Here is a 20018-nt window from a genome sequence, read left to right as displayed (position 1 = left end):
TTTCTGACACAGAATAACTGTAGTCAAAGAACTTCAAATTGGTTGTATGATTTGAATTTATATTCAATTTTATGCTTTTGTGCAATACACTATGCTGTTGTGAATTGACCCCCCCCCCCCCCCTAAAAAAAAAATTTACCCCAGTTTTTGGCTTTAGTGCAATACACTATGCTGTTGAATATTAACCCCCAAAAAAAAATATTTGAAGAAATTTTCTGAAATCTGAAATGAGAAAAATTGTCCCCCCTCCAATTTTTTTCACCTCCCCCTATCCCTTATTCCCCCCAAAAAAAATCTTTCCCTCAAGATATGGTCAGTATCTCAATTCAAATTTCTAATGGAGTTTGCAACCATAATTACCCATTTAAATACATCATTAAAGTTTTAAAATATAAAATGACATACATAGTCATGGCTAAAATTAATATTAATTGATAGTAACTGCTAAAAAATAAATTGACAGCTAATCAACTCAAGACAATCATCATTTCTTAATACATAATTTACAAACAGTGTAAGGGAGGTAATCAAACAGTGTTCTTTTAATTGATTGGGATTACCTACCTTACACTGCTTTTAAATTGTCTCAATTGTCCTTTATCCAGAAAAACCCTTGTTTTTCCCCTTTTTTTACCCCTAATTACTAATTGGTTTGAGCCATAACCCCCCAAAGTCAATCCTAACCATCCCTTTGTAGTATGGAAACTTGTGGTATAATTTCAGAGAGATTCATACACTTTAACACAAGTTATTGTCTGGAAACTACAAAAATGCTTATTTGGGCCCCTTTTTGACCCCTGATTCCTAAACAGTTGGGACCATAACCCCCAAAATCAATCCCAACCTTCATTTAATGGTTATAAACCTTGTGTTAAAATTTTATTGATTTCTATTTACTTATACTAAAGTTACAATGTATTATCCATGTTATCTGGAAACCATCTGTCTTCGGACGACGCTGACGATGACAACGTGATACCAATATACGACCAAAAAATTTTGAATTTTTGCGGTCGTATAAAAAGTGCTAAATATATCCAATTAAATTTTAGACATTTGGCAGGTATAAACACATAAATCTCCTCGGAAACTTAAATTTGAGCAACACTAACCCTACAATCAATCATGAACTCTTATCATGCTTATAGTTGTTATCATATTTGAAAGCGGTTCAAAATCCTTCATTAACTGATTTTTTTATGTTTGTTCTTATGTTGTGCTGTTACACAGTTGTCCCTGGTCAGTGGTTGGGTTTTGCACACTTGTTAACATTTAAAATCAAGTCATTTTCTGTATATGCTTGAACCAAGTCAGGAACAAGGAATAATTTAATTAAAAAAATCATTTGCTTGTGTCAAGACAATTGGACTGACATTTTAACAACATATGTCAGACATTTCAATCTTTTATCGTCAAATGATCTAGACTGAGTATGTCCCAGGTCGTACTGTATCTTGAGAGCCAAAAAGACAGACACTGAAACTGATTATTTTAAGAGGGAATTTATTTCAGGTACTGAGCCTAGACTCTTAATCCCTAAAGAGAATTGCTGGTTCGCTAGGACTGATGAAATTCAGCTTCTATAAAATTCATATGCTTAGTACTAGAAAGTATAAAAAGTAAAGTCCACTTTACGCCATGAGAACTATTTGTAACTGGTTGAAAATGTCTAATGAAACTCCAGTAATTTCAAATCGTGTGTGATCGTTTGCGGTATTTTTCATGGAACACTCCGTTTTCCATCATCAAGTTAAAGTTGAGAATGCTTGTTAATGATTCTAGAACACATCACGAGTGTTAAAATAAGTCAGATTCACAAAAAATAATTGGGAAAGTTTTGTTTTGATTTTAAGCGGAAATAGCACGTGTAAATCTAAAATAAATATGGTGCGATTGTGCTGAAAATCCGTACTTAAAAGATATCACTAGAATACGACTTTGAAAGAAAACAAGTCCTTCCTTTAGTAAAATACTGTTAAATCATCACATTAATGTTTGAAGGATCTTGGCTTAAACAAAACATATGCGTCAGGATGAAACACCAAAACAGAACGAATAACCAATTACGTTTTGAGGTTTATACATCGTTATGCAAAAGCTGGTTCCCGGTTGACTTATACACTTTTTCATTCCATTAAATGCAAGCGGTTTCCAGTTTATGGTATGCAATGCTATGAAAAGAAACGAGAAATTTGAAATGAAGCATTTAATTTTGATATCATTAATCAGTTAATATTGGAATTTTGAATCAAAATTACATATTAATATGGATTAGGTAAAGTATTAGTTATAACAAGCATTCTTTGAGTATTGCCTGGCAATACATAGTCCCCTACCGGTTAAAAATTCATTGTACTGGAACAAAATGCTAACTTGATCTATAACTTGTCATGGTGTAAACTATATAACAAAATCAATCAATATCTTCAAGCATGACGAAAAAAAATTTGGAACATTGATTATTTGAGTGAATTTTCTAAGTCCAAGGACCATAACTCTGCACAAATTCATCAGACCGGAACAAAATTCAAAGTTGGTCTGTAACTTGTCATGATGAAACTATATACCAATCATCAAATCAATATCTTCAAGCATGACAAAAAAAAGTGCTGAAAACTGATTATTCTAGAACGGTAAAAGTGACGCCACACAAATTCAAACTTGATCTGTGTTTTGTGGTAATAAGCCTTGTGTATAACTTTCATAACATTTGGTTGAAGCAAACTAAAGAAAGAGAATGGAAACAAAAAAATCAGCAATTTTTCCATTTGTAAAGGGGCATAACTCTAGAACGGTAAAAGTGACACAACCAAAATTCAAACTTGATCTTTGTTTTGTGGTAATTAGCATTGTGTATAAGTTTCATAACATTTGGTTGAGGCAAACTAAAGTAAGAGAACGGAAACGAAAAATTCAGCAATTTTTCCATTTGTAAAGGGGCATAACTCTAGAACGGTAAAAGTGACGCCACCAAAATTCAAACATGATCTGTGTTTTGTGGTAATAAGCATTGTGTATAAGGTTTAATAATATTTGGTAGAGGCAAACTAGAATTAGAGAACGGAAACGAAAAATTCAGCAACTTTTCCATTTGTAAAGGGGCATAACTCTAGAATGTTAAAAGTGACGCCACTTGTTGGAACAAAAATGGACACAATATTCGCGCTTGATACAGGTCTGAATTGACACATAATAGGTTTCTGACACAGAATAACTGTAGTCAAAGAACTAAGAATTGATTATATGATTTGAATTTATATTCAATAATTTGCTTTTGTGCAATACACTATGCTGTTGCAAATTGACCCCCCCCCTCTCAAAAAAAAAATTTACCCCCCCTTTTTTTTTGCTTTTGTGCAATACACTTAGCTGTTGCGAATTGACACCCCCCCAAAAAAAAAAATTAAAAATTTACCCCCCCCCCCCCCCCTTTTTTTTTGCTTTTGTGCAATATACTATGCTGTTCCGAAGACAATACAACATTTCTTTATACATAATTCAAAAGCAGGGTAAGGGAGGTAATCCAAACAACATTGTACTTTTTTTAATTGTCCATTAACCAGGAAACCCTTGTTTTCCCCCCTTTTTTGCCCCTTTTTTGCGGTCGTATAAAAACTGCAAAATTCCTTAAAATTACCAATTCAGGGGCAGCAACCCAACAACGGGTTGTCTAATGCGTCTGAAAATTTCAGGGCAGATAGAAATTGACCTGATGAACATTTTTATCCCAGTCAGATTTGCTCTAAATGCTTAAATAGTTTAAGAGATATAAGCCAAAAACTGCATTTTACCCCCATGTTCTATTTTTAGCCATGGTGGCCACCTTGGTTGATGGGCGGGGTCATCGGATACATTTTTTAAACCAGATACCCTCAGGATGATTTAGGCCAAGTTTGATTTAATCTGGACCAGGTGAGCTAAAAAAGCAAAAAAAATTGTTTAAAGGCACTGCACTGACTCCTATAAGACATCAACTGACAATTTCGGCAATACTGAATTATTTGTAGATCTTGCCTTGTGAATTACTTTTGCTTTTAAAGCTTTTAGCTATCTTTTATAGTTTACAAGATAATTAGCAAAAACATAAAAAGTTGCTGAAATGCATCATTAAAGGACAATTACTCTGATAAAGAGTCAACTGACCATTTTGGTCATGCCAACTTATTTTTAGATCTTGTCTTGCTTATCGTTTTTGCTTCTAAAGTTTGTATCTATCTTTTATAGTTTTCAAGATAACAGGCAAAAATACAAACAAAAGTGCACACGCTGAAATATCTCGCCGGCTTTACTGACCATTAATTTTATGTTGACAGTCCTAAATATAAAGCTTTACCACAAGTATCACATAAACTTTACATTATCCAAGAAAATGAGGTCAAGGTCAGATAAACTAAACCTGAAATACATGTACACCTTACAATCATTCCATACACCAAATATAGTTGACCTATTGCTTATAGTTTCTAAGAAACAAACTTAATCAGGAAAACTTAACATTGACCAATGAACCATGAAAATGAGGTCAAGATCAGATGAACCATGCCAGACAGACATGTACACCTTACAATCAATCTATGCATTATATATAGTTGACCTATTGTTTATAGTATCTAAGAATCAAACTTAACCATTAAAACTTAACATTGAACAGTGAACCATGAAAATGAGGTCAAGGTCAGATGATACCTGCCAAACAGACATATACACATTACAATCATTCCATACACCAATTATAGTTGACCTATTTCTTACAGTTTAAGAAAAACAGACAAAAACACAAAAACTTAACGCTGAGCAATGAATCGTGAAAATGAGGTCAAGGTCAAATAAAATCCGCCAGACTGACATGTACATCATAAAATATTTCCATACACCAAATATAGCTGACCTATTGCATATACTATAGTATTAGAAAAAAAGACCAAAACACAAAAACTTAACTTTAACCACTGAACCATGAAAATGAGGTCAAGGACAGATGACACCTGCCAGCAGGGGTTCAAATTAACATTTGGTACTGGAAGGTCCAGGACCTTTGACACTCCAAACTGAAAGGTCCACAACCTAAATCCCAGGTCCTACTTTTACTTGAAATATTTCATAACTCAGTAAGATACAAAATTAATGTGCTTTTGGTGTTAGGTTAGCTTGTTTCATTATAATATTTGAACTGCATGCAATGTTTTGTTAAGTTTACAAATATATTGCCAGGCAACAATATACATCGTCATGTAGCACTAAACTGTCAGTGTCACTGTGGTATAACATGTATAATAATAAATGTAATTGTCTTGTATATTATGAATTCAAATAATCTTTTTTTTTGGTATTTGGGAGGATGTCACTTATGTTATTATACCATTAACTCAGGGCTTACACTTCTTCAGAATCATAGAAGTGACTTCTCTTCTTGAAACTGATAGGGAGAAGTGGTGAGATTTGAAAGAGAAGTGCTCACTCAAGGCGCTACAATGTTTGGTTTTTACTGTAATATAAAGGGCTATATGTATCTTTTTTTACCTTGTTCAATTCATACCCGAGTATACAATTAAAGTAACAGTTCAAACTCAAAGCTGTTTAAGTTTATCATTTCTAGTTGCACAATTATATTAGTTCCTCTCTTGTCAGAAATTACCAACTAAATATCTAGCACTTATAAAAAATTAAAAGAACTTTTTTTACATCAAAAAGGAAAAGAAAGTTGTTAAATCATTTAAAATTCAATTAAAAAACTACTTTGTTATAATGTTAATGAAATTCAGTGTTTCTCATTTTAAAGATATATAAATTTAACAAAGTTAAGCTGGGACATAATATAATGATATTAGTATAATAGCCACAGAGTTCAGGAACTTTGATTAATAAATTGAAACAATGCATACACATGGAAATATATACATTAATCAAGTAGATCTAACCAAAAGTATGTTAATGCGGGTGGAAAGCGTTATTTTTCCTTTTGGGGCCAATATTCTTCTGTCAGATGTGCCATTCATGCGTCCGTAGTCATTATCCTTAGAATCCAGATTTCGTTCATAGCTGGTCCGTTTCCGATGAATTCAGGAAGTAGTTCGTACAAATATTTCAATGGCGGACGAGAACATTTTCAAAAACTCAAATAAACGGTGGTCGGTAAAAGTGGTAACCCGAACCCGAACCCGAACCGGAATTTGCCGGAAATTTGCCGAACCGGAAATCTTTAAATATGATTTGTTATCATTCTTTAGAGATTTTTGTTACAAAAATTAATGGATATGGTGTAAAATATAAAGTTTTATGTTATGTATGAGTACGCTTTTATTCTTAACTGGCAAAAGACTGAAAAAAAAGTTTTCTATGTTTCCGCCTTGGTAAAAGTGGTAACCCAAACTCGGGAACCTATTTTTCTTTATTTCTCTGTATTATCTGATTTCTTGAGTGAACACTCTGACTTCGTGTGATGAATATCATCTTTCATTTCATAAACACAAAGATTTTTTTCAAACTGTATAAAACACAACCATTTATTTCATTTCTAAGTGAATAAATAGGAAACCGAACCCGAAAGGGAGACAACTCGTTTTGAAATAGTTGCACAGGTAAATGAACGCAATAAAACCGTACCGGATTCCGAATGGACTTTGGTATGAACCCGGGCTCTGGAAAGATTTTAACCACGTCAATGCTTTTAAGATTATTGTCAGGAAAAAACAGTAAAAATAACAAGAAGACAAATAAATAAAAAAAATAATAATAAATAAATAAATAAATAAATAAATAAATTGATTAATAAATGGAATTACTGGAAATAACAATATAATAAAAAAAAATTTTAAAGAATTTCATAGAAAGCCAACATAGTTCCATAACACACCACCGTATCGTTTTTTTTCTCTATTTACAGTCCAATCATTACTGGTAAGTTATTGTGGAACGGAAAATAAAAGTAAATTGTCGTCGTGCAATTGATTCTGAATGATAAATGTCAAATATAATGAAGATGGTATATTGCGGAATATAAATGAACATAACTTATGACATTTTATCAACATAATATCGAAACTGTCCTAAGATAGGTCCTAAGGATTTTCTAGGACAGAGATTTGGATAAAGTTAGGACTGACTGACAGAAAGGGTTAGCATGCACATCGAAGCTATCTTATGATTATATAAGCTGGGATGTCCTAACCGCTGTATTAAGTATTGGCGTATAATGAATGGCCTTATAGTAAATGGTTAATTTAAATGAACGAAAATGAAAATATTGTATCAAACAAAGCCATACATTTGTAATTCTAAATAAGAAAAAACTATTAGTTTTAAATTAAAGGTAATAAATAATTGGTATATAATAATTGTACATTATAAATGTATGAAACAAAAAATAATACAAAAATTATAACTTCGTTTTATATAAGCTTATCGAAAATAGTTATAGCTAAATGTGTAATCATTAAAAACAAGTGAGGTTGAATTCGAAGTGTCACGGTTTCATACTTCAAAGTTAAAAGACAAATTTCGTGCATATTTCATAGAAATACGGAGTACTTCAACTATTGTGCGTTTGTTGATTTTGAAATAAAGCTGTTGACTTTTTACTTAGAAACTCTTTATATTTCAAACTTCTACAAAACCCATGAACCGGATTTTTTTTTTTAGAGTTGTAAAGATATGTATCAGATACGAAATCTTGCATAGTTTATAATAATGAAAAGTCTGCCTTACTTTTGTATTTGATATAGGAGCAATTCAAGGGGGAATCTCTAATCTATCTCGTTTTCTTTATTCTTGATTGACTTGCAAGACTTTCTAGAAACTACAAAATCTAAAGGGCTAGAAACTGTATTAAAGAGATACAGAAAATGAATAATGGTTTATTTTGCTGTTTGCTGATGATACAATGTTTATGTCAGAAACTTGCAGGATTTACAGATAATGCTAAACTTTTTTTTTTAAATTAAACAATGGAAACTGGAAATAAATGTGGAAAAAAACGATATCTTGTTTTCATAGGTTGATTGTCAATGAATTTGAAATTTGATATTAATAATCATAAAAATTGTGGCAGTAAATGAATATAAAGGGCTCAATTTTTGAAGGCCGTACGGTGACCTTTAGTTGTTTAAGGCCTTGCGGGTGCCTATAATTTCTTTCATTCTCTTTATAAGAACTTTATAGTCTTCTCATTGGCAATTAATCCTACCACATCTTCTTATATCTTATGTAGTTTATTTTTTTAATTCGCAACGCTTGTTTGTAATTATCAGCGTGTGATTTATGCTTCATGCCAAGGAATTGCCTCTGTTGAAATTCTGCAAACACCCCATAGAGCAAATTACATGGATGATTAATATTGTCCATTTGGTATATGGCGTTGTTCTAAGCGACACGTACATGAAGGTCATAAATTAATTTGTTGAATGAAATCAAATCTTTTTTTATCTACTAATGAGTGCCGTAGGAGGTCGACCGGAATTTTTAGCGTAGCGAGGATTTCATGGCATGTAACAGATAGACTGAAACTCAGGGTTAGAATTCATAGAACAGAAAAGGAGCAGTGGCAAATATTTCATGTATATTATGAACACAGAGAAGATTACCCCGGCACCCTTTGCCAAAAAAAAAAACCCTTCTTTTTCTTATTTGTGCCTTCGGACTTTATGTTTTGAATTGTAGTTTCACTTTCCATATTCGGTATTTATTAAAATGTAAGCTCCACGCGGTAAAAATCACGTGATGCAGGAATATAGTATCTTGGAGTTGAGCTATTTCTTTCTTTTCGGGCGGGGACTCCAAGCAAACAACATGCATGTGTATAACGGCACTGCAGATTTTCGTATTAAATAAAGAAATTTGCCGGTCCGGTACATGAATAGATTGGTTAGAAAGCAAGGTTTTAATTTTAATTAGATTGGAAAGATTAATTCGAGGGTTGAAAATAGAGAGCACAAAAAAAGGGGGGGGGAGGTGTTCCACAGGGAATATTTATATCTTATGAACTCTACATTTGAAAGGTTTGTTATTTTTTTTTTATTTAATTAAAAAAGAGAAAAACAAATGTAAGACAAATTGTGAATGGTCTTTCTTCCTTTCTCCCATGACAAGAAATTGCCTCCGTCGAAATTCTGCAAACACCCCATAGAGCAAATTACATGGATGATTAATATTGACCATTTGGTATATGGCCGTGTTCTAAGTGACACGTACATGAAGGTCATAAATTAATTTGTTGAATGAAATCAAATCTTTTTTAAGCTACTAATGAGTGCCGTAGGAGGTCGACCGGATTTTTTAGCGAGGATTTCTTGGCATGTTGTAATCTCATTGTGTTTTTCCAAGTGTAAATTTTGTGAAAGATGATCTGACATATACATTTCCATGTGCCCGTGTATTAGAGGGTCACAGCTCCATTTATGTTCCACAATATACCCTTTTGTGCACATCTTTACTTTGCATTTTTAACTCGCAGAATGTGAGACATAGGTACAACAATCCTGCGGCGTTTATATAAAATGAAGATGTGATATGGTTGCCAATGAGACAACTCTCACAAGAAACCAAATGTCACATAAATTAAAAACATGACGGCCTTCAATAAGCTCATATTGATACCCAGCTATACAAGACCCCGAAATGACAAATGTAAAACAATTCAAACGAGAAAAAAAAACCAACCTGACGAAAAACAAATATGTATCACAGCAACAAACGACAACCACCGAATTACAGGCTTCTGGTTTGGGACAAACAAATACAGAATGTAGCGGGGTTAAATTCGTTTTTTTGTGGCGCCAAACCCTTCCTTACATGGGACAGTGGTATGACGGTACAATGAATCAGATGGATACAAATAGAAATACATCGAATAAAAACAGAGTTTACGTGGACGGGTATTTGTACATCACAACATATTTGTACAGTTCTGATAGTACTCGCAGTTACTGACAGCTAGTTCAAAGCCTATAAAAACTATAAAAATAAACATGCATCTAAGAATAACTTTGTTTAAAACTTTTTAATTTAATTTTGGATGTAACGCGTCTTCTGATTGGCTGACGTTGTTTTGTTTATCAGCTAATAGACATAATTTTGTCATGTGACCGTGACGTCATCAACGTTTTTTTCATGGTTTACTCCGGTTTAAAATGGAATTTAGAATTGAATTATAAGAAATAACTAATATTTTTTCTGTCCATTCGAAATAACATAAAAAATGTGGTGCACACTTTAAAATAACCCGCTATGCGGGTTATTCAGTGTGCACCACATTTTTGATGTTATTTCTTCATAGACAGAAAAAATATTACAGTCATTCCTTAAATAATTCTGAAGCTAGCAGACCTGGATGCAGATACCTTGTTTAAGAAGTTTTCATCTGTCATATTATCCTTCACCTCATTTTCATGATTCAGTGAGTGTTGATAAAAAATACTGTTTCGGAGTGAAATACTCTCTTGTTTGAGCAATAGGACAACTATATTTGGTAAAACCATGTGTACATGTCTGTCTGGAAGGTTTTATATGACCTTGGCCCTTTTTTTTTTATGGTGGAACTGTTCTATGATAGTCTATATTTGGTATAAGGAATGATTTTAAGGTTTTCATGTCCGGCCAACAGAGTTCAAGTTACCTTGACCTAATTTGTATTGTTCATTGGAAAATGTCAAGTTGATGTGAATTGATACATTTCAGCGTGTGCATCTTGTTATTTTTTGAAGGAAAATAAATACTTTTCAACTATCGGGCAAAGAAAAGTTCAGTCTTGCTACCCCAAAACAGCCCCAAAAAACATTAATTTTGAAAATTTACTAAAGATTTTAATTTATGTTCTTATATTTTCTTATTAGTATGATATTCACTTTGTGTTATATATCAAATTTTTTCTGGGGGAAAAAATCTTTTAATTATTTTGTATTAGGTTTAACCAAGTATCATAACCATAAAATACTGGATGTTTTATTTTTTCATTAATCGAAGAAAAAAACCCAGAAAAAACCCACATTACAGCCAATAAACTAAAACAATTAATACTTCTATCTATTTGACAAAACAAAAACTATATAGAAAAAAAGAAATAATAATTCAGAAAACACAATCATCAATCATAGGCCGAAGTAATGGTCCGAATTTGGTATAGGCCGAGTTAACCAGTAGCGTCATAATCGACCCAAAAATACAAATACAAAATGGAGTTGTCTCCCTTTCAGGTTCGGGCGACCAATATTTTGGTAATTTCCACGATAAAAAGTTTTTGGCAAAGTTGTAAGAACAATTTTAAGTCAAATATGAAAGATTATTACATTTGGGACATAAAATAAGAAAGCGAATTTAATCACTTAGGCAGATTAAGGTTTGGTTTAAGAAAAACTTGTAGGTTTGGGTTACCACTTTTACCGAGGTGGAAATTAATAAACCTTAAATTTATCATTGTTAGTGATGTTTGGAAAAAAAACCTTTTCATACATGAGATAAAATTTAATTATACATCAAATATATAAACGTTTGTAGAAAAAAACGAAACATAAAGGGCATAATATATGTAAAATAAATTTCCGGTTCGGCAAATTTCCGGCAAATTCCGGTTCGGGTTCGGGTTCGGGTTACCACTTTTACCGAGTACCCAAATAAACGATGTTTGAGACGCTATTTGGAAGGGAATATGACGGTTTTAATGCAATGAATGGATAACAAATTTACTTAAGGCAACTTTCATCACTTCTAATGGGTTAACAAACTTATTTTGCCAACAGTTAAAATGGTTTGAAGTACGCTCTCGAGAGGTATACCATGTCAATAGTCATAAATATGGCTTTGAAATAACGATACTGATGGTTAAAATGGTCGGCAAAGTTAATTTTTATTTTCTTTCAAATCGTAGGTCCGTCAAGCGTAGCTAGTAACCAAAATGAAAGTCCAATTGCAATAGTGGAAGGTCGCGGACCTCGGACCACCGCTAATTTGAACCCCTGGCCAGTTGGGCATGTACACATTACAATCATTCCATACATCAAATATAGTAGACCTATTGCTTATAGTATCTAATATATGGACTTGACCACGAATACTTAACCTTGTTCACTGATCTATGAAATGAGATGAAAACTGTCTCAGTGTCTGACAGGCATGAAAACCTTGCAAGGTACGCATAATCATGATAATATACTAAATGATGATTATTTTTTTGTAATGCATATTTTATCTACGAATTATAATATTACTGCAAGAATTCTTTTATTTTTCCTAATAAATATATTTTAAATAAAATGCTCCGCAGGGCGCAGCTTGATACGACCGCAGAGGTCGAACCCTGAACAGTTGGGGCAAGTATGGACACAACATTCAAGCTTGATACAGCTCTGAATTTGGATTGTGATTAAATATTTGACACAGCATAGGTTTCTGACACAGAATGAATGTGGTCTAAGAACTTAAAAATTTTAAATTGGACATTCACCTATTATGGTCCAATATCCAAAATCTAAATACATGGTTAGATTCAGCATATCAAAGAACCCCAAGAATTCAATTTTTGATGAAATCAAACAAAGTTTAATTTTGGACCCTTTTGACCTCAGTGTGGACAAAGTTGATAACGGGGCCCAAAAATCAAAAATCTGAATACATGGTTAGATTCAGCATATCAAAGAACCCCATATATTCAATTTTTGTTGAAATCAAACAAAGTTTAATTTTGGACCCCGATTTGGACCAACTTGAAAACTGGGCCCATAATCAAAAATCTAAATACATGTTTAGATTCAGCATATCAAAGAACCCTAAAAATTCAATTTTTGTTAAAATCAAACTAAGTTTAATTTTGGACCCTTTGGACCTTAATGTAGACCAATTTGAAAACGGAACCAAAAATTAAGAATCTAAATACACGGTTAGATTCAGCATATCAAAGAACCCCAATAATTCAATTTTTGATGAAATCAAACAAAGTTAAATTTTGGACCCTTTGGACCTCAATGTGGACCAATTTAAAAAAAAGGCCCAAAATCCAAAAACTTAATACACGGTTAGATTCAGCATATTAAAGAACCCCAAGAATTCAAGAATAAAACCCCATTGAAATTGATCAAGAAATAAGCAATTTATACGAAGTATCTTCTTTTGCACAATACTGTGCAATTGAACATTTCTTGCTATTGCACAATACTGTACAATTGACAATTTCTTGCTATTGCGCAATATTGTGCTATTGGATATTTCTTGCTATTGCGCAATACTGTGCAATTGAAGATTTCTTGCTATTGCGCAATACTGTGCAATTGAAGATTTCTTGCTATTGTGCAATACTGTGCAATTGAAAATTTCTTGCTATTGCACAATACTTATTATATAATAATTTACACATCCTGTTTGGTGTGTATCTCCTACCATATCATTATTATTTGCTTTTAAATATTAATCAGAAATAACCAACTTAAAATGGAAAATTTTAAAAGAAAAAGAAAAGATAAAAAGAAAAAAAAGGAAAAAAAAAAAATCCCCCCCCCCAAATTTTTTGAACCCCCTTATGATTCATCACCCCCAAACTCAATCCCAGCCTTCCCTTTGTGGTATGGTACCTTGCAGTAAAATTTCAGAGAGATCCATACACTTGAACACAAGTTATTGTCTGGAAACTAGAAAAATACTTATTTTTGGCCCCTTTTTGGCCCCCAATTCCTAAACGTTTCGGGCAATTACCCCCAAACTCAATTCCAGCTTTCCCTTTGTGATATGGAACCTTGTAGTACAATTTCAGAAATATCCAAACACTTACACACAAGTTATTGTCATGAAACTAGAAAAATGTTTGTTTTTTGCCCCTTTTTTGGCCCCTAATTCCTAAAATTTTGAGGCAATTACCCCCAAAATCAATTACAGCCTTCCCTTTGTGATATGGAACCTTGTGGTACAATGTCAGAGAGATCCATACACTTACACACAAGTTATTGTCTGGAAGTTACAAAAATGCTTATGTTTGGCCCCTTTTTGGCCCCTAATTCCTTAACTGTTGGTTCCATAACCCCAAAAATCAATCCCAACCTTCCTTTCGTGGTATTGAACCTTATGGTAAAATTTCATGGAGATCCTTTCACTTAAACTAAAGTTAGAGTGCGAAAACCAATGTGTCTTCGGACGACGCCGGACTACGCCAGACGACGATGACGATGATGACGACGCCAACGTCATACCAATATACGACCAAAAATTTTTTAATTTTTGCGGTCGTATAATAAAAATAAAATATTAACAAAAACAAAAGAAAGTATTGAATAAAATTATTGTCACAGTTAATTACTGTATTGAATCATTATAGATAGTTTGCCCTTAAAAAATCTTCTAAAAATAATTATTAAACAAATTAAAACTTTATAGATGAATGGAAAAAATATGAAGATGAAATTTTCATAATTCTATACACACCTTACATGTATTTCAATGAAAGATTGAATATGTCAATCAACATTTTTACACCAAACTGTGGTTGTTATTTCACCTAATTAACAGATTAATATCAAAATGTTTTTGTTGCAATCAAATCTTCTCAACTTATGTTTGTCCTCACAGAGCCCTTAGGCATTTAACAAGACAATCCTTAATTGCACATTTATTATATCCCTTTGAAATCCCTTTATGATGTCTTAATGATTCAATGATTAAGTGATCAATGTTAGAAACAAAATTATATGATAATTTATTTATTTTTCTAGTATTTGAAGTCTATGTCACTAACACTGTATATATATAAAAGAATTGGTTTGTAAAAATTGGTATTAATGTTGCACCATACGTAAATGCTGTGGTTAAGCTCATGTAAATATCATGTACTGTCTACCTTGTCATTTATTAGGTAATACACACCATAAAACATTATATTGGGTAGCTCATGAGGAAAAGACACATGCATAATAAAGATTACCCACTCTCTACTGTTTGTACAATTCTAAACATTTAAAAAAATTCGAAGAAAAATTGATGATGTTCTGGAATTTTTTTCATGGTTTTTGTATCTTTCTGACTTTTACTACAATTGTTTTTAACAAAACAGGTCTTAAAATTAATGAAGAAGAGAAGTGTTGTTGAATTGTTGGATTTGTTTTTAATTGTAGAGTTTTTGAATCGGTTAATTTCTGAAGTCAACCCAATTTGGTATCTTTTGGTATCTTGTCACAGATTTTTTTTCTTTTAATCAGTCTTAAATTTCATTAGCAACCAAGTTCTTGGTAATGAATTCTTATTTATTTAGCGAAAAAATATGCAAAAGCTCCATTATTGTTTTTGCTTCTTAAGGGTTCTCATCATGGTCGTCAAAAAAAAATCTTGAGTTTTGAGAATTTGCAATCCAACCAATTTTGTATTCTCTGACGGGTGTAAATTAATTGCACATTTTATTTTTTAGAATGGTGGAAGATAAAAATTTGGATACCATAAGAGTTGAATTGACATTTACATGAGTCTTCATCATATGTACATATACCCCGGTAATATTTTGAGATAGAATTTTCTTATACTTTGCCAAAAGGAAGATTTTACTATGCTTTTTTCAAAAATATAATAAAAAGTATGGGTCACTGTGCTATTTTCCAAGCTATGAGTCGTTGAAAATTGCCTAAATTTGGTTAGATTGTTCATGAAAAAAACACATTTGTGTGCATAAAAAAATTCTATGAGATAGAATTTTGAAATAAATTGTAAGAAGATAGGTTTTATAATATGTTTTAAAAAAATAAAAAGAAAAAATGGTGTCACCGAACTTGTTTTCTTGCTACAAGTAAAAATAGAAAATTTCCCTATCAGTCCAGTATATATTTTTTACTAAAAGAGTTATCTCCCCTTAAATGGCTTATTTGAAAAAAATGATTCTAAAAACACAAAATTTGATATTTGTTTAAATATTTTGAATAATACAATAAATCACCAAGTTTTCTTTATATAAATAATCAATCTAACCATTAAATTGCAAATCTGTCTCCAAATTTGCAGATTTGGGCAAATAACGACCAATTTTGTACTGAGATGTACAATCCAAGATGGCGGTATACCATGAATCTACCTTAAACATTATACAATTATGGCCCGTTGAAAAGGTGAATATCCAAAATTGTCAACACAAGAAGGTTATTTCACTGAGGGCGCAGCCCGAAGTGAAATAACTTTTGAGGGTTGACAATTTTGGATATTCATCGCTTCTAAGGGGCCACAATTGTTTTATTATACCGAACTAACAGTTGAAGGGCATTTTGAATCATTGTAAAAGCACTTACCCTTACTTGAGTCAGTAACAAACACAAGTTGACGTTCAAAAATACATGTAATTTGTGTCTTAGAATTCTCGTATGTACAACAAAGGTAGATTCTTTTAGTAAAATATTGATAGTCCTGAAAAGGACCATTATTAGAGATATCATCGGCACAAGATGCACGTCAAAAGCCTTATTTCCTCTTCTCTCGATCAATGGGCTTCTTGTAACCTGAACGTTGCCATTTTGTTTATTTACGCCTGTGACGTCATTTTCATGAGTACAAATCAACAAACTAAAAAGGTTATTCGCGGGTGAATAATAGGGTTATTCAACGCTGGTGGTAATTTTTAGGGTTATTCGTTCTTCCTTGCAATTGAATGAAAATTAACTGAATTATTCCATGTCACGTGATAACGTTTTACCCAATAGAATTGTTTGAAATATATGTAAGGTATAATAATATCAGTTATCAATAAAGAAGAAATGTTCCCAGGGATATAATTTCTTTAATGTAAAAAAATAAATTATAATGTGATGTTCAGATTTGTTGCATTGAATTTTTAATAGATATCAAAATAATCTCACCTCAATACATTTTCATGCAATGCATTCTGGGAAAAAATATTCAAAATAAATTTTAAGATGGAGGAGAAAGTTTGAAGATGGAGGAAAAGTACAAAGATACAATAGGTGTAACACCACTAATTCAGGCCCGGTCAGAAAGCACATACCAGAAAGTAGTACATATTTAACACAAATTAGTTCCTACACATGGGTATAACTTTCAAAATATGTAGAATATTTAGGTAATTTCGGTATCAAATGAAAGCTGAATGACTGGTAATCATTGTAGAACATTTTTTTACTTATAATTTTGAATAATAAAAAAATTGCATGAAATTTAAATAAATTGCTTCGCCGAGCGCAGCTGGATACGACCGCAGAGGTCCAACCCTAAACAGTTTGAGCAAAAATGGACACAATATTTGCGCTTGATACAGGTCTGAATTTGGATTGTAATTAAATATTTGACACATAATAAGTTTCTGACACAGAATAACTGTAGAATTGGTTATATGATTTGAATTTATATTCAATTTTTTGCTTTTGTGCAATACACTTTGCTGTTGTGAATTGACCCCCCCTCCCCCCACAAAAAAATAAAAATAGTTTACCCCCCTTTTTTTTGCTTTTGTGCAATACACTATGCTGTTGCGTATTGCCCCCCCCCCCCCCCCCCCCCAATTTTTTTTTTGCAAAAAAAAAATATTTGAAGAATTTTTCTTTTTAATTTCAGAAATCTAAAATGGGAAAAAATTGACCCCCCACAATTTCTTTTTACCCCCCCCCCCCCCCTCCTTTTTCCTCAAGATATGGTCATAATCTCAATTCAAATTGTCCATTAACCAGGAAACCCTTGTTTTTCCCCCTTTTTTGCCCCTAAATCCTAAACGGTTTGAGGCATAACCCCCCAAAGCCAATCCTAACTATCCCTTTGTGGTACGGAAACTTGTGGTATAATTTCAGAGAGATCCATACACCGTTCCACAAGTTATTGTCTGGAAACTAGAAAAATGCTTATTTGGGCCCCTTTTTGGCCCCTAATTCCTTAACTGTTTGGACTACAACCCCCATAATCAATCCCAACTTTCCTTTTGTGGTTATAAACCTGGTGTTTAAATTTCATAGATTTCTATTTACATTTACTAAAGTTATTGTCCGTAAACCAAATGTCTTCAGACGACGCTGACGACGACGTGATACCAAACTTTTTGCGGTCGTAAAACAAGAGGGTACATTTTGCCTGTTTGTCAGATATGAAGTACCTGTTTTGGTACATTCGAAGTTCCTGGAACCAGTTCTTTCTTATATGCCATTAAAGGTATGTTGATTTTTTCAGTACAAGACACATATAAAGTGTTGCTTTGACATGCAATGATTGTCACTTTATTTGAACTTAAAACAAAAGAGCTGTGCCTGCTTGAAATTGAGGAATTTAACATAGAAAGCAATGGGGCCATGAATTCGTGGTGTACTTCCTATTACAGAGAATCTTCAGAAATTCAATTGTTATAGAAATTCCAATGAAAAATGGCCATACTCGATGTCAGTAATCAACTTTTTTGGATAAACAATTCTGTTTATGGGAAATTTCAGGTCTTAAATTGACACAATAAGGTACATGTATTTAAGCCTTTTATGGTCATACAACATGCATGCAGGTAAGACTTGACCCCCAAGTTCTTATATTTGCATTATTTTGGATTGAAATCAATAAAACATGTATATTATGACTTGTTTATTGTAAAAATAATATCTCTTGGTCAAATAATCCTATGATTTTTCCAGTTTTATTGGTTTTTTTATGATAGCCCTTTACAATCTAGGCAATTGGTATATACTCATATAAGAATTCCAAAATCTCACTGCATGTACATGCAATTTTGAACCAGTTTAGCAAGTTATCCAACTGAGGGATATATAAATTGCTCTTAAAAATCTATGTCGTACCACAGAAGTATGGTTTATACCAAAAATGTCCCTTTTCCAATATGAAGAAAAAAAGGGGGGACAATATTCTCAATTATATCTTAGGTTTGGACTAATATATTTTTATTAAATGAACAACCTGTGATAAAAATATGACTATAGGTAAGCACATTGTTTTCCTAGTAGAAATTTACAAATAGAACCAAGATATTGAGAATAAATAAAATGCTCCGCTTGGCACAGCTTGATACGACCGCAGAGGTCGAACCCTGAACAGTTGGGGCAAGTATGGACACAACATTCAAGCTTGATACAGCTCTGAATTTGGATTGATTAAATATTTGACACAGCATAGGTCTCTGACACAGAATGAATGCATGTTGTCTTAAAGAACTTAAAAAATCTTAATTTACCTATTATGGTCCAATATCCAAAATCTGAATACATACACGGTTAGATTCAGCACATCAAAGAACCCCAAGAATTCAATTTTTGTTAAAATCAAATTAAGTTTAAATTTGGACCCTTTGGACCTTAATGTAGACCAATTTGAAAACGGGACCAAAAATTAAGAATCTTAATACACGGTTAGATTCAGGATATCAAAGAACCCCAATATTTCAATTTTTGATGAAATCAAACCATATCATTATTATTTGCTTTTATATATAAATAAAAAATAACCAACATAAAATGGAAAATTTTAAAGAAAAAAACTAGAGGCTCTAAAGAGCCTGTGTCGCTCACCTTGGTCTATGTGCATATTAAACAAAGGACACAGATGGATTCATGACAAAATTGTGTTTTGGTGATGGTGATGTGTTTGTAGATCTTACTTTTCTGAACATTCTTGCTGCTTACAATTATCTCTATCTATAATGAACTTGGCCCAGTAGTTACAGTGGAAAATATTTTGTAAAAATTTACAAAATTTATGAAAATTATAAAAAATTGACTATAAAGGGCAATAAAAATTGACTATAAAGGGCAATAACTCCTTCAGGGGTCAATTCACAATTTTGGTCATGTTGACTTATTTGTAGATCTTATTTTGCTGTACATTATTGCTGTTTACAGTTTATCTCTATCTATAATAATATTCAAGATAATAACCAAAAGCTGCAAAATTTTCTTAAAATTACCAATTCAGGGGCAGCAACCCAACAATGTGTTGCCTGATTGGTCTGAAAATTTCAGGGCAGATAGATCTTGACCTGATAAACAATTTTACCCCTGTCAGATTTGCTCTAAATGCTTTGGTTTCAGAGATAAGAGCCAAAAACTGCATTTTACCCTATGTACTATTTTTTA

General features: G+C 32.5%; 1 protein-coding gene and 1 long non-coding RNA gene across 5 annotated transcripts in view; one reads left to right on the top strand and one right to left on the bottom strand.

Moving 5' to 3' along the window:
* The window catches only part of LOC127702419 (kelch domain-containing protein 10-like), a 174687-nt gene that overhangs the window by 48053 nt on the left and 106616 nt on the right, over nt 1-20018 (bottom strand). The window lies entirely within an intron of this gene.
* On the top strand, nt 1636-17453 carry LOC127703838 (uncharacterized). The gene is made up of 2 exons (XR_007983077.1): nt 1636-3175; nt 17219-17453. It is a non-coding gene; the product is annotated as an uncharacterized LOC127703838 (long non-coding RNA).

This window comes from Mytilus californianus, unplaced genomic scaffold (genome assembly GCF_021869535.1).
Source record: "Mytilus californianus isolate M0D057914Y unplaced genomic scaffold, xbMytCali1.0.p SCAF_1, whole genome shotgun sequence".
Lineage (NCBI taxonomy): Eukaryota > Metazoa > Mollusca > Bivalvia > Mytilida > Mytilidae > Mytilus > Mytilus californianus.
This window is presented reverse-complemented; position numbering and strand designations above follow the sequence as displayed.